The sequence below is a fragment of the Lupinus angustifolius genome, unplaced genomic scaffold, assembly GCF_001865875.1.
Source record: "Lupinus angustifolius cultivar Tanjil unplaced genomic scaffold, LupAngTanjil_v1.0 Scaffold_45_19, whole genome shotgun sequence".
Classification (NCBI taxonomy): domain Eukaryota; kingdom Viridiplantae; phylum Streptophyta; class Magnoliopsida; order Fabales; family Fabaceae; genus Lupinus; species Lupinus angustifolius.
In genome coordinates, this window is record NW_017721771.1 from 122,756 (window position 1) to 137,821 (window position 15,066).

Consider the following 15,066-nt stretch of genomic DNA (forward strand, 5'->3'; position numbering starts at 1 on the left):
GTTTAAAGGATAATCGATTAACTGCAGCTGAAAACAGAATGATATATTTTCCCTAGTTTTTTATATTGCTTAATAATATACATGAACATTGATTCATAGAGTTAGAACAAGTATACGAAAAATAGATTATACATTGTTCTGAAAATCTTAAGCTCTTTTACTTTCATATATTTAGAGAGATTTTCAAAATGTTCTTTTGAAAAAAAAGAAAAGGGTGAATCTTTAGAAAGATACTCATTGAGCTTAATCATTAAATCTTTTGTAAAAAGAAACCTTGTATCTGACTTTTTCTGTATTGTAATTGTGAGATTTGTAGAAGGGGTTTTAGATTCTAGAAGAGTGATAAATCTGCACAATTAGGTGCACATATAACTTGAAAGATTTCTAGATAAAGCAATAACACATTCTCTTGGTGTGATTGGTATCACTATTGATAGAGAATAAGTTTGAGAAAAATCATAGTTGTTGTTTGGTAAGTGTCTTGACGAGAAGCAAAAGAGCTTGGTTTTGAGCGATACATAGGTTGGGGCCAAATCGCGAAAGGATAGGAGATCTTAGTGGGCGAAATAGAGAGGTCAAACCAAGATTGTCAAGTTCATAGGTTCCAAGAAAGTAGCATCTTGCGTCTTGTATTGGAAACTTGTTTGTTAGAGTACATAAACATTCCATAGTGAAGAAAAATCTCCCAAGATCAAAAGGGGAGGCCTAGGTGTAGTTTGTAGTGGGCTGCAAACGAATCAGGATAAAAAGTCGTGTCCCATTCTTCTTATCCCTTATCTTTTTACATTTTCGTATTACTTGATTTACTTAACTTGATATGCATATCATTCCGTGTTAATTGCATATTCTGTATTGTGCATTTACTGTTCTTAATCATTTAAAAGAAATGCATATACCTTTAGTTAAATGTTGGTAATCTTAGAGATCGAAGAATACTGTTTTCATAGAACAAGAACTAAATAATCGATTAAGGTGTTTAGTTAATCGATTATCTGCAGAATGAATTAATCAATTATAGTTGTGTTTAATCGATTAAACAATGTATAAATTTTTGAAATTTGTTTGTTTAATGAGCAACGGTAATTGGATACCATATCACCTATTCACCCCCGTCTAGGTGACTTACAGAATCCTATTGGACCCAACAAGTGGTATTAGAGCTAGTACGACCATGCTAGCTTAGCCGCTTAGATCGTTGATCCTATGCACTTTTACTATGGGCTCTTCTAACCCTTTTCGCAGTGTTGGAGCATCCATCAATCGCCCTCCGGTTTTCAGTGGCTAGGGGTATGCCTACTGAAAAATCCGAATGAAGATCTTTATTGAGACCATTGATACGGATGTTTGGGATACTGTAGAATATGGACCTTTCATTCCACTATACATGGTGGACAGAGAAACTAATAAGAAACCTAGAAGTCTTGTAACCAACGAGGAAAAGAGAAAAGTGCAGCTTGATTTGAAAGCGAAAAATATTACAACCTCCACACTCTCATACGATGAGTTCTTTAGGACTTCCCAGTGCGATAGTGCCAAGGATATGCGAGACACTAGTGAGGTCAAACAATCTAGATTAAATATATTGATGCATGAGTATGAGTTATTTTGCTTGTTCCCACATGAGTCTATTTCTGATTTTCAAAAAATGATTTACTCACATTATTAATGATCTCATTGCATTAGATAAATCATTTTACAAACATGAACTAACAGTTAAAGTCTTGAGATGTCTGGACAAGAAATGACAACCCAAGGTGAATGCTATCATGGAGTCAAAAGACTTAGAACAAATGACGCTCACAACATTATTTGGCAAACTAAAAGAACACGAAATAAAATTAAGACGTTTGACACTCAATGAGCAAATGGACGATAACATCAAAGAAATCTCCTTCAAAGTGACAAAATCATATTCAAGAAGTCAAAAAGAGACATATGATGATGATGAGTCCGATTCCGACACAAGTGATGAAGCAATATCCTCCTCATCAACAAATTTAGAAAGTACTTAAGAAAGAATGGAGGACTCAAGAAGCTTCATAAGAAAGATGAAAAAGGTTCAATAAAAATGAGCAAGTATCCCAAAGACAAAGTAACTTGCCATAAGAGTGGAAAAGTAGGCCACATGAGGTGCACATGTCCTACCTCTCTCAAGAAGATTGAATATGAATAAAAGAAAGACTCTCGGGACATCAAATTTAGGAAGGCATACATCATTTGGGATGCACCCGAAGAGGATAATTCATCAACAAGCATCTCAGAAGATGAAGAATCAAACAAGATATGTCTAATGACTCAAAATCTGATTTCTTGCAAAGTAAGTGAGCAAGATGAGCCTAATGAGGTACACTCATCCGATTATATTTCAAATTCTGATATATTTCCCACGTATGACATACTTTATGATGCTTATGTTGAAATGCGTGAAGATCTTAAAAAGTTATCTAAAAAGTACATGGATGGAAAAAGGTTGATCTTAGATCTTGAAAAGAAAATTTGTGAATTGCAAAAATTCATTGATATGCTTGAAATTGAAAATGATGCTAAATATGCTAACTCTTCATATAATTGTACTACTAATTTAAATGTGATATCTACTTGTGAAAATTGCATTTGCATGGAAAATGAAAATAATGTCTAAATGGATAAAATTGCTAATTTCACATCCAGTAGTCACAAACTAAACAACTTACTTGCTAGATGTAAAAATGTTGCGATTAGATATGGTTTGGAATATATCCATGAAAAGAACACATTTCATAATAAACGAGTAGATGTTCTAAAAATTTCGTATATTAAATCCCCTACTTACTTTTATTGTGGATTGTATGATCATGTGTTGAATACATGTAATATTGGAAGGCTTGATGTTCCAAATGGAAATTATATGTCGATTATCTGCAGAACGAATTAATCGATTATAGTTGTGTTTAATCGATTAAACAATATATAAACTTGTGAAATTTGTTTGTTTATCGAACAATGGTAATTGGGTTTCATATCACCTATTCATCCCCCTCTAGGTGAGTTATAGAGCCATGTGGGACCCAACAGAAACAATGAAATGGAAAATGATAAAGAGCTATATAAAAAACCAATCAACTAAGAAGTGAAACAACATTTGAAGACAATAGAACAGTTTTGAAGGCAAAACTTGGTTTGTGTATGAAACAGAAAATCCCACATTTATGTGTTGTTCAAAGTTCTAACTTATAATTTGGGTTGAAGTTTCTTTTTTCTAGGTTGTTTTTTTCCATGGCAATATATAATTTTTTTAAAAATAAATCATATGGGTGATAATGATTAATATATATATATATATAAATTTTTCAAAAGAATGTTTTCTTATAAACGAGCTTAGTAGACTCAATGGCCCAATACGTCAAAAACTAATCTCTTGTTTAATTTTTGAAGTGTTTAAATGAATTTCTTAACTTTAAATGAAATGATTTTATTATAATTCTCTCCCAAAATTTATTTTCACAAACAAAATTAAAGGAGAATCTTGGAGAAATACTTAATGGATGATTAATGATTCCATAATGACCCATGATCAATCCCTTTTTCATTTTTTAATTTTTAATTTTTTTTAAAAGGTTTTTAAGTGACTTAATGATCACTTATTAGCTTTATATTAGGTAAAATGAATTTTATAGAAAAATATTATGACGAATATTCCTTAATTTCCATTTATATTATTTAATAAAAAAAATATTTTTTTGACCGTACAAAAATAAAACCATGGTTTTATGGAGTTGTTATGAAAGTTGAACCTTAAATCAATGTTTTTAGATACTTTGAAGTATTTTAGAGTCAAAAAAATTATACTACTCTAAAGTAGGTTACAATAATTTAGACTTTTTAATATAAAAAATGTTTAGATATTTTTTATCGAAAATGACACTTTTTGAGTGTCTCAAATTAAAAGAAAATTGAATTTTAATTAATTTTTTTATTAAAATTCGAATATCAAATATTAAGCACATGTGTCAAATACTTAGCTATAAATAGTGGCTATGTTCATACATTAAAGTCACATAAAATAAAAGTAAAAGAGAATCCATAATATTCAGTAGGAAATACATATTTAAGAGGAAAATATCGACAAAATAGAAAAAATATATTTGAGTGAAAAGTATCTACATAGAAAATAGAAAAAAATATATTTGAGTGAAAAGTATCTACATAGAAAAGAGAAAAAAATACACGTGAGAGTCCAGCAAAAAAAGTGAATTTACTAACTTACTTGGATACACAAAAAAATTTGGTGTAGAATTTGAGCCCTAAAGGAGTATTAGCAACAAAAAAAAGGAACCAACAGTAAGCAAAGCATTAGTAATCCACTGCATTTTTACTGAAACAAAATCATCACAATAAGCAAGTCCACGTGTTAGTATTTTATTGCATTCATAAGAATTCTTACATACTTTCATCACAAACATTGATAAAGCATTCAATCTAAAATCACATTCATAAATATTCCTCCATTGGATAAACATAAACAATACATAATCGCAATGAGTAAATTGAATCCAAACCTGTCCTGCTAACCTCTAAAACAGAATCACCATATGCATAACATAAATTGGTAAATTAAATTACAATACTTCACTTCGGCATTGCAGCCTTGCGGAGTAAAACTCCGCTTGACTTAATGATATGCACCCATATCACAGAAATTAGGGGAAATCCTTCGCCTATGTTGCAACACTCGTTGTTGTCGTAACCCCACCATTGCCTAACTACAATTCCTACCGTGAGTGCCCTGTAACTAGACCTGTCCAATATGGGTGGGTAGAAATGGGTAGACGTGGCCGTCCCTTCATCCTCCATTCCAATGGTCCAACAGTGACCAGTTCCAACCGTGGAAGAATGAGGAAGATGGTTGGCCAAGTGACCGACCTCCATCTAGACTTCTTGACCAACACAACCCATATTAACGATCAAGGGTTCTCCTAGGATGTAACGGGTCCTCCACAGTAACCTTCAAACAAGAACGAGAAATAGAAGTGGCCGACCAACCGATGCACTGCTCACCATCCCTCCACCGACATGACCATGTGTGCACGCCTCATATTCTAGTACTGGTTTCTCCAGTACTGGAGAGGAGTTGAACTTGAAGGGAAGGGGCTGGTGCATCCCCAAGGATTTGATTCTTTTATTTCTTTTCTTTTAGTTCCAACTTATTCATTTCAAAAGGGTCCCTTCCTCTTTACGGATTTGTTTTGTTGTTCTTTTTACACAATGGACCTTGGGCCTATCTTTTTTTTCCTTTTTTCTATTTCTCTCTCTCTTTTATCCAGTAAATACATAGTCTAAACCAACCATGTTAATGACAAACATATTAATTGTTTTAAAAGTTAAGCGTTTTCTTATTAATCTGAATATATAGCTCTTTTATACATAAAAAATAGTTTTAATAAATAAATTTGTTCAAATATTTTAATGGAGATTCGATAGCGAGATTATGTCTCTTGTTACATATTTCTTCCTCTTCGATTCGAGAAGCGGTTGTGGTCATTAGTACAACATCTATTATTCCTTGAAGCAAAAAATGGGTAAGTGAGCAATGTCAAATCTTTGTCTATTAATCTTCCTTTAATCAATGTAAATAATTTCCAAAATCAAGCAAATTAAATTAATCATTTAAAAATCAGAACTACGTAGTCTTGATTCTTCATGGCATGTAGGAGCAAGATTTACTCTTGTCAGACCCGAAAATAAAAAAATAAATATTTGTTACTTTACAATTTAATTTATTTAATAAAATAAATCAAGAGTATTTAATTTATGCAATTAGCTAGGGTACAATTTTATTATAGACAGATAAAGTTCCAATACTTTCCTCGAACCGTATAGACTCCTCGACTCTTAACTCTAGTTCGAAAGACCATTTTATCCAAATTGGATTTTATTTGAGTTTTCCTCGTTTTTTCCAAAAAAAACATGGTGACGACTTGATGTGAACCTTTTTGAGAAGTTCATTGTTTTGTGATCGTTCTTAGATTGTGTATCACCTTTGGCCGAGATTGTTTGAACCATGGCCTAGGCTAGCTTTACTTTGGCTGAGACAAAATGTAGACAAAAGCTTAACCAAGACAAATTGCACTTGGATCGAGCCAATTTGTGGACTGGTGTTGTTTGGCCGAGTCAAGAAGCAGTCATGGCCTAGGCTAGCTGTTCTGACTGCGCCTAGGTGTTTCTGGCCCGGTCTGAGTGAGTCTGACTGAGACTGGCTGATTCTAGCTTGGTATATTGATTCTGGTCGAGGCTAAGTGATTTTGGCCAAGTCTGGCTTGGTTCGGCCGAGTCTGACTGAGTCATAATTGGTTTTGGTCGAGCCAAATTGTGTATAGGCCAATTTTATATGGGCAATGAAGGTTTATATGTTAGGATAAAAAAAATGGAGTAGAATGAAGAGTGATGGCGTCACAAACAAGTGAGTTGTTTGATAAGCCAAGCGATAATTGCCACAAGGAAGATTGCTTGATCTCCTCCTCATTCCTTTGACACAGATATCATGAATGTAATGGATGTTATGGTTCAGTATTGGAGCCCAAATTTGAGAGTATTTGAATTCCCTAAGGTGGATGCACCTCCAACCATTGAGGAATATGAAGTCTTACTAGATATTGAGGTGCCTAACAAACAGAAGGTGCATCTATTCGCTGAGGCTCAAGGCGACAATGAGCATCTCACAGAAAGGCTTATTAGGGTGTGTCCATGTTAGATTAGTATCATCAAGCAAGGGATGGTATATGGTCTAAGGTTGAAATTTTTGAAGAAACATAACATTCAGGTGGCCGAACAAGGCAAGTGGGAATTGTTCGAACTAGTGTTCGCCTTAGCAATCTGCAGTATAGTCCTATTCTCATTCATCCATGAAATGATTAATCAAGCTGTCATAAATGTTTTTGTGAAGTTCAAGTTCTTTGAGGCCAACATAGTTCCAGTTGTTGTAGCCGAGACTCTACTGTCCTTCCAGAGGTGCCATGAAAAGAGTCATTTCAAGGTTCGATGTTGTTTTCAACTATAGTATGTTTGGATGATCAACAAGTTCAGGAAGACTGTGAAGAGGCCCATGCCATTGTTCGACTGGAAAGAATTGTTCAATGAGGTTACCCCTATGAATTTTGGGAGTAAAAGTCGCATGGACAACAAGAATGAGAAAGTAACATACTTATGTGGTAATTATCCTAACATGGTTATGATGGGACTGCGAGATTGGATCTCCTTCTCCCTATCTTTAGTACTTGGTTAGATGAAATGGGATATGATGCTAATTCTAGAAGAACAACTACAAGGGTTTGCCCTATGGTACAAATATGGTGACATTACTAAGGAAATTCTAGTTGTTGTTCGAAAATCGTTAAAACATATTCATATCTTTGGAAAAGCAGAATTAGGATAGCACCAAACCTTTTATGTAGATGAACACAAGCTATGGAGAAATGAAAAGAGAAATGGCAAACCAATTCTGATCTCATGTGCACTATTAGAGCCACTTGGTCCATTTGAGAACGTATTGCTAAAGGGAGAAATCAAGCTCTTAGAGGCGAAGCTAGAAGAAGCCAAGGATAAACATGATAAGGATAACTTGAGCCTTGAGAAACTCAACAAAATCATCAATACCATGAAGAAGGAGGATACCATCCTCAAAAGAGACAAAGTTGAAATGTGCTCTCAGTATGAGAATGATTACCTAATTCGGTCTATGAAAGAGAAAGACACATAGTTAGTTGACTTCAAAAAGATTAATAGATTGTGACAAGCACGGGACACACTAAAAGATTAATAGCTTATGTTGGGTGAAGGTCAAAAGAGGAAAAAACAATCTCAAAGTCAACCTGGAAAACACATGGAATATATCCTATGATGCATTGACATATGCGAGTCAACTATCAGAGCAACTCTAGAAACTTTGAACCATATATGATGAACTAGTAGCCAAGCAAGAAAAATGGTCGGGTAACTAGAATGGAGTAGTCAAGGAATGTCGATAGGAGAAAGATAAATAAGAGGGAACATGCAGGCAAATAATTGACGGACTCGGGGATTTTTCTGATGATTGGTTGAGGATGTTCCACAAGGTGAACCAAAAGATGAACTAGAAATAGAGTTTCTTCTATCAATGAAGGCATTATTTGAAACTTGTAAGGGTAGCTAGGCAAAATAAGAGATGGAGGGATGAAGCAACGAGATAGTTCTAAATGTAAAAAAGTAAGAAAAAAAGAATAAAGAAAATGTAGTTTCCTATTTGAAATATCAATAGAATCTCTCGTTTTCGCAACTCCTTCTAGTTATGTATGTAAAGACAAAATTGAGTCCCTCTATCCAATTATAAGTAAATATTATATCAAAGGGGTCAAAAGATCTTGCATTTAGATGCAATCTTGGTCCAAAACTTTATCTTTTCTCTAATGGTTGTCATCCACTTCATGCGACTTTGTCGGGTACACCCAGAAATCACTAAGTGCGGGACAAGATATTTAATGCTAGTAATCTAAAAAATGAAAGCAAACCTAGATGCAATCATGGTGTGAAAGAAAATGTTTCGTCTAAGAATAGTCATCAACACGAGAACAATTAGCGAGGTATGCCTCATAGTCATTAGATGTGGGTCGAAGTGTATTAATATACTGGCCCTCTCAACAAAAAGGAATTTAATTTTTGTTTCATGCATTTTTCTCTTTTCTCATCTTAAATAAAAAGTAAATTTTATAATCAGGTACCGTCAGTCATTGCTCCTACACCAGACTATAATCCAAGTCAATCGCAGACTCATATTCCAGCATTCGGGAGAGAAGGTTAGAGTTTGTTGTCTTGAAAGAATATATGAAAGAGATTATGAAGCTTATCCAAGGCTTATAAAGGGCCAAAACCTCGGATGAGAATACCTTTTCCCTAGGCATCCGACAGCCTAGTAGCCAACACCCACCTCCAGAGTCTGTAGTGAGGGTCGATCCAAATACGATTGTTGAGGCCATCCACCATAGGGAAGCTGTGATGAAAAGGCCTATGTATGGTCTACCACCTAACTATAATCCTCTATATGGGGATGCACGTGAGGAAGGTCCTCACTAGGAGCATCATGTATGCATCATTGGGCAAGATGAGAATCCCACCCATTGCCTTCCACCAAGGAGCACAACAAACAAAATGGTGCATTACAGCCAGACATAGGCACCCCCAGCTTCAGTAGGGACTCTGCTCAGGACCAATATTACCACAGTTACTCCTAGGGTCAGGATAAGGAAGAAATGGAGATGATAAAGGAGAAGCTAAATTGAATTGATGGAGCAAGTTGCCCAAGTCTAAAGAATACTTTTGGAATGTGCTTGGTTCTAGGTGTGGTGCTTCCACCCAAGGTGCCAAAATTGGAGAAGTATAATGAGATTACGTGTCCCAAAAACCACTTGCACATTTACGTAAGGAAAATATATGTGCACCATGGAAACTGCAAACTCCTAATACACTACTTTCAAGATAGCTTGGTAGGCAAGGCATTGAACTTGTACATCCGTCTGGAAAAGTCACATATCATAATCTTTTTGGAGTTGTCGGATGCATTTGTTAAGCAATATAAATACAACGAGGTTGCAGAATCTGATAGATCTCACCTACAGAGTATGTGTTAAATGCAATCAGAGAACATGAAAGAATACGTCCAACGACGAAGATGGTTAGCTTCTCAGGTCCTTCCCTATTCAAAAAAAAAGAAGAGCAATTGTCGATTTTTATTGACACCTTACAAAGCAATACTATGAACTCCTCATGGGAAATGTTGCAATTAACTTCAACTCCCTCATCAAGGTTGGAGAAACATTGGAAGGAGGATTAAGGAATGTGAAGATTACCGAAGGTAACGCAAACTCAAGGAAGAAACCCAATTTATTTAACAAAAAGGAAGGAGAAACACATTTTGTAATTGCTAAGCTTAAGAAGTTCCAAAACCAAAACACACAATAACTATCATGCACTCTATCAGTTCATGCAAACTCAAACCCAAAATACAAACGCATACCCCCACGAAATCAAAACACCATTGTCTATCACCCACCAAATGCTAACAAAAACACCATATAATCCAAACATCAACTAGTGTCCACCCCAACACAATAACACTCACCACCCAAAACAAAACACATTCTCCCAGAAGCCTAATGAAAAGAGGACTCCACATTTTGACCACATTGCCCAGAACACAAGTAACAGGAATGAGGTCGAAATGTGGGGGGTTGGGGTGGATACCAGTTGGTGTTTGAATTATATAGTGTGTATGTGTTAATGTTTCGTGGGGGGTTGACATTAGTGTTTTGATTTCGTAGGGTATTTGTTTATATTTTGGATTTCAATTTATGTAAACTGGAAGGGTGCATGAAAGCTATTTAGTGTATTTTGGTTTTGGAACTTCTTGGACTCAACACCCACAATATATGTTTCTTATTCCTTCTTTTTTAAACAATTAGGCTTGTTTCTTGAGCCCACACTAACTTCAATAATCTTCACATTCCTCAATCCCCCTTCCAACATTTCTCCAGCCTTGATGAGGGTGTTGAAGTTATTTGCTACATTTCATATGATGAGTTCATAGTATGGCTTTGTACGGTGTCAATAAAAATCGGCAGTTGCTCTTCTTCTTTTGAACGGGTAAGGACCTGAGAAGCTAACCATATCCACTAATGGACATATTCTTGCAAGTTCTCTAATTGCATTTTACACATATTTTGTAGCTAAGATCTATCAGGTGTTGCATCCTCATTGTATTTTTATTGCTTAACAAAAGCATTCGACAAGTCCAAAAAGGTTTTGATATGTGCCTTTTCTAGACAGATGTACTAGTTCAATGCCACGCCCACCTAGCTATTCTGGAAGTAGAGTATTAGAAGTTTGTCGTTTCCATGGTACACATACATTTTCTTATGTACATGTGCAACTGGCTTTTGAGACAAGTAGTCCCATTATACTTCTTGAAATCCAACATCTTAAACTTGGTTGGAAGCACCACATCTGAAATAATGCACATTCCAAAAGCATTCTTTACATATGAGGAACTTGCTCCTTCAATTTCCTTTAGCCTCTCCTTTACCCTGACCTTAGGAGTAATTCTTGTAATGTGGGTCATAAGTAGTGTCCCCGTTGAACCTACGATGTGCCTGAGTATGGTTGTAATGCATCATCGTGTTTGTTGTGTTCCTTGGTGGAAGACCAAGGTGGGACCCTCATCTTTCCTAGTGATGTCTACATGTTGTTCCTGGTGAGGAGCTTCCTCATGTGCATCCTCACAGAGAAGATTATAGTTAGGTGGTAGACCATAAATAGGTCATTTCATTTCAGCTTCCAGGTGGTGGCTGGCCTCAGCAGTCATATTTAGATCTAACCTCGGTGCATACTTAGAGGTGGTTGTTGGCTATAAGGTTGTCTGATGCCTAAAGTAGAGGTATTCTCATCCGAGCGTTTGGTCTTTTGTACGCCTTAGATAAGCTTCATCATCTCTTTCATATGTTCTTTCAGGTTAGTGAGTTGTGACTTAATTTTTCATATGTTCTCTCAATGGTTGACAATACCTCATTATGAAATTTATTTTTTATTTAAGACGAGAAAAAAGTAAAATGCATGAAACAAAAATTAAATTTCTTTTTGTTGACAAACTTGTATAGTAAGACACTTCGACCCGCATATGATGACTTTGAGGACTACCCCGCTAACTCTTCATGCACTGATGACAATTCTTAGTCTCTGACCATGATTACATATAAGTTTGATCTCTTGTTGTAGATTACTAGTATTAAATAATTTGTCCTTCATTTGGTGATTAGTGGGCGTACCCGACAAAGCCGCATATAGTAGATGACAACCATTAGAGAAAATATAAAGTTTTGGACCAAGATTTCGTTTAAATACATGATATTTTGACCCTTCCAAGATAATCTTTACTTATTATTGGATAGAGGGACCCAATTTTGCCTTTACATACATTACTAGAAAGAGTTATGAAAATGATAGATTTTATTGATATTTCAAGTAGAGAACTACACTTTCTTTATTCTTTTTTTACATTTAGAACTCTTTCGTTGCCTCATCCCCCTACCTTTTAAGTTGCTTAGCTACCCCCGTGCAAGTTTCAAAGAATGTCTTCACAAGGGTTTTCCATCTAAACCATATTGGGATAGTTACCACATGATTACATTATTTTCTCATTCTTGTCGCACGTTCGACTTTTACTCCCAAATTTCATGGGCCTCATTGAACAACTATTTCCAGTCTTCCTAAACCTGCGGAGTAGATATCTACTTCAATCTGATATTGATGATGTTTAAACTTGGTGACCATCCAAACATACATTAGCTGAAAACAACATTAGGCCTTGAAGTAACCCTTTTCATGGCACATCTAGAATGACAGGAGAGTCTCGGCTACAACATCTAGAACTAGGTTAGCCTCAAAGAACTTGAACTTCACAAAAACATTTATGGCGGCTAAATCAATCATGTCATGGACACACCCCAATAAGCCTTTTTATGAGATCCTCATTAACACCTTGAGCCCCAGTAAATAGATACACCTTTTGTCTGTTAGGGACCTTAATATCTAGCAATACTTCATATTCCTTAATGGTAGGAGATGCATCCACCTTTGGGAATTCAAATACTCTCATAGTCGGGCTCCAATTCAGAACATAACACCCATTATTTTCAAGGCATTTCTGTAAATGGAAATAAGGAGGAGATTAACTAATCTTTAACACTCTTTAGCGAATTAATCTTAGACTTTTTAAGGGATCTTGGAGATCTTGGGAATTATTTAATAATATGAATGTATGATATATGATGTGCTTGACATGTAATAATGTATGATATGCAGTACCGTATGATATATAATAGTGTATGATATAACCTTATTTACAATATATATAAGTGTCATGGCACCTATTATAACGTTAAGGCTTACATGAAATTCCAAGATATGAAAAAATTTCATCATTGGGGCTTTGACCCCATCAATGGGTATGATGACTATAGGTGGTAGTTAAATGATATAACCTTAGGCTTGTTGATTTGAGGAGAAAACATCCCTAGGGAGTTTTGGCCCATTGAAGGGTTTGCTGTAAATGAAATTTTGTCCTTAGGGCATTGAGCCCTTTGATGGGTATATAATGAAGGTTGGTCGTCTTTGTGACTTCAGATCATTATGGTATAATGATATTTCTTACATCACTCGGGCATATGAGTTATCTAACTTTGAAATGATAAATGATATGTATGGATTAGGAGTGGACATGATTTGCTTCCCGTGTCCTAGTTAAGGTACATTTTATATGTATTTTTGGTACGTCTATGGATCATAACCCTATTAGGTCTTATTTAAAGTAGTCTCGATAAAAGCTCTAAACTTATAAAGGTCATCATATTGCATTCAATCTTAAAAGAAAGGAAACCAAAAATCAAGGGTTAGTTACAAGAAGAGACTAGCTCCTCAAGCGACTAATTCATATTACATGGAAAGAATCTGGATGGTCCATCATGCCAATACCATATGTGACATGAGGCCACTTACCAGCAAAACATATACCTCTTCAATCTCAAACTTAATCTCTAATATTTGGGTATAAGACATATGTGTGTGCTAACTCAAGTGTATGTGTAAGTGTGTGGGAAACATACCAATTGAAAAATAAATTTCACCCTCAAAGATGCACAAAACATAGATAAGTACATTCACATAATTAATATAATTGAATAAATTCACATAATTAATATAATTGAATAAAAGGATGAATGCATGTACTATTTATTTATTTTATTTTATTTTTAAAAATGAGGGTATTTAGATCCACGCAAATAGCAGTAATGGACCTGACTCTCTTAAAAAAATCCATAGTGGCGTTGCCAACTGTCGCGTCCCGATTTTCGGCTACACAACCTCTTCGGATTCGCCACCATATTTTTTGGGTTAAAACGTGAAAAACTCAATTTAAGCCCAATTCATAAACGCGTCCCGATTATGAATCGATGAAGGTATTAGCATCTCATCCGCCCATAATTAAATGGTAGCCTAACTAATTGCATGAGTTAAATATACCTTTGTTTTTTTAAAATTAAATTACTTAAAAAAATTATTTTTTTATTTTTGTGTTTGACAATAGTTAATCTTGCTTCTACGTATCCCTATATATAATAGGAAATCGAGACTTAATGGTTTTGGTTTTAGATTAGTTAGTTTGATTGCTTTGGTTTTAGAAATTCATTGAAGGGGAATTAGTAGACGAAGAGTCAACATTGCTCATTTACCCCTTCCTCTTTGAAAAATAGTAGAGGCAGTACTAATTACTGCAACCGCTTCTGGCTCGAAGTGAAAAATAATATGCGACCTTAACCGTAACATCGCTATCAAAATCCAATTGAAACATTTATTTATTGAATTAATTTTTTTATAAATTTGATTGAGAGAATATTTATTTAATTTTAAAGTGGCATGATTGATCATCTAAAAATGAGTTGGCTAAAGAGTGTTTTTTAAAGTGACATAATGTTTAAATATTTTTTATATTAATATCTTTAGAAAATAATTATTTTAAAAGAGTGTTTTTTGCACATCAAAGAATGTATTTTCAATAAGGATGTCAAATGGATGGATGGAAAGTTATGCATTAATCTATATAAATCCACTTAAACTATATTTTAAGTTATCCTATTTATCCATATCCAATTTTAATGGATGAATTTCAACCATCCATGACTCCATATTCATGGATTTGGATTGATGAATATACAATCTATTTGATTTTTTTATTGGAACTAAAAACACTATTGAAGAAAATCATTATTTTAAAATTACTATCTCAACAAAACTTTTTTAAAATCACCTTCTAAAAAACACTTTTAAAAATCATTTTTCAAAAAAACTGATTTTTTTTTTAAATTTATTTTTTGAAAATTTAGGAAGAATTTGTTTTGTAATATTCTGCAAGCATGTGACGTTTAAAGTTCTACGTATATTTTTTTTAACAAATACTTATGGAGGGTAATATCTAGGCATTGTTAATGTAAAGATTTATACAATATC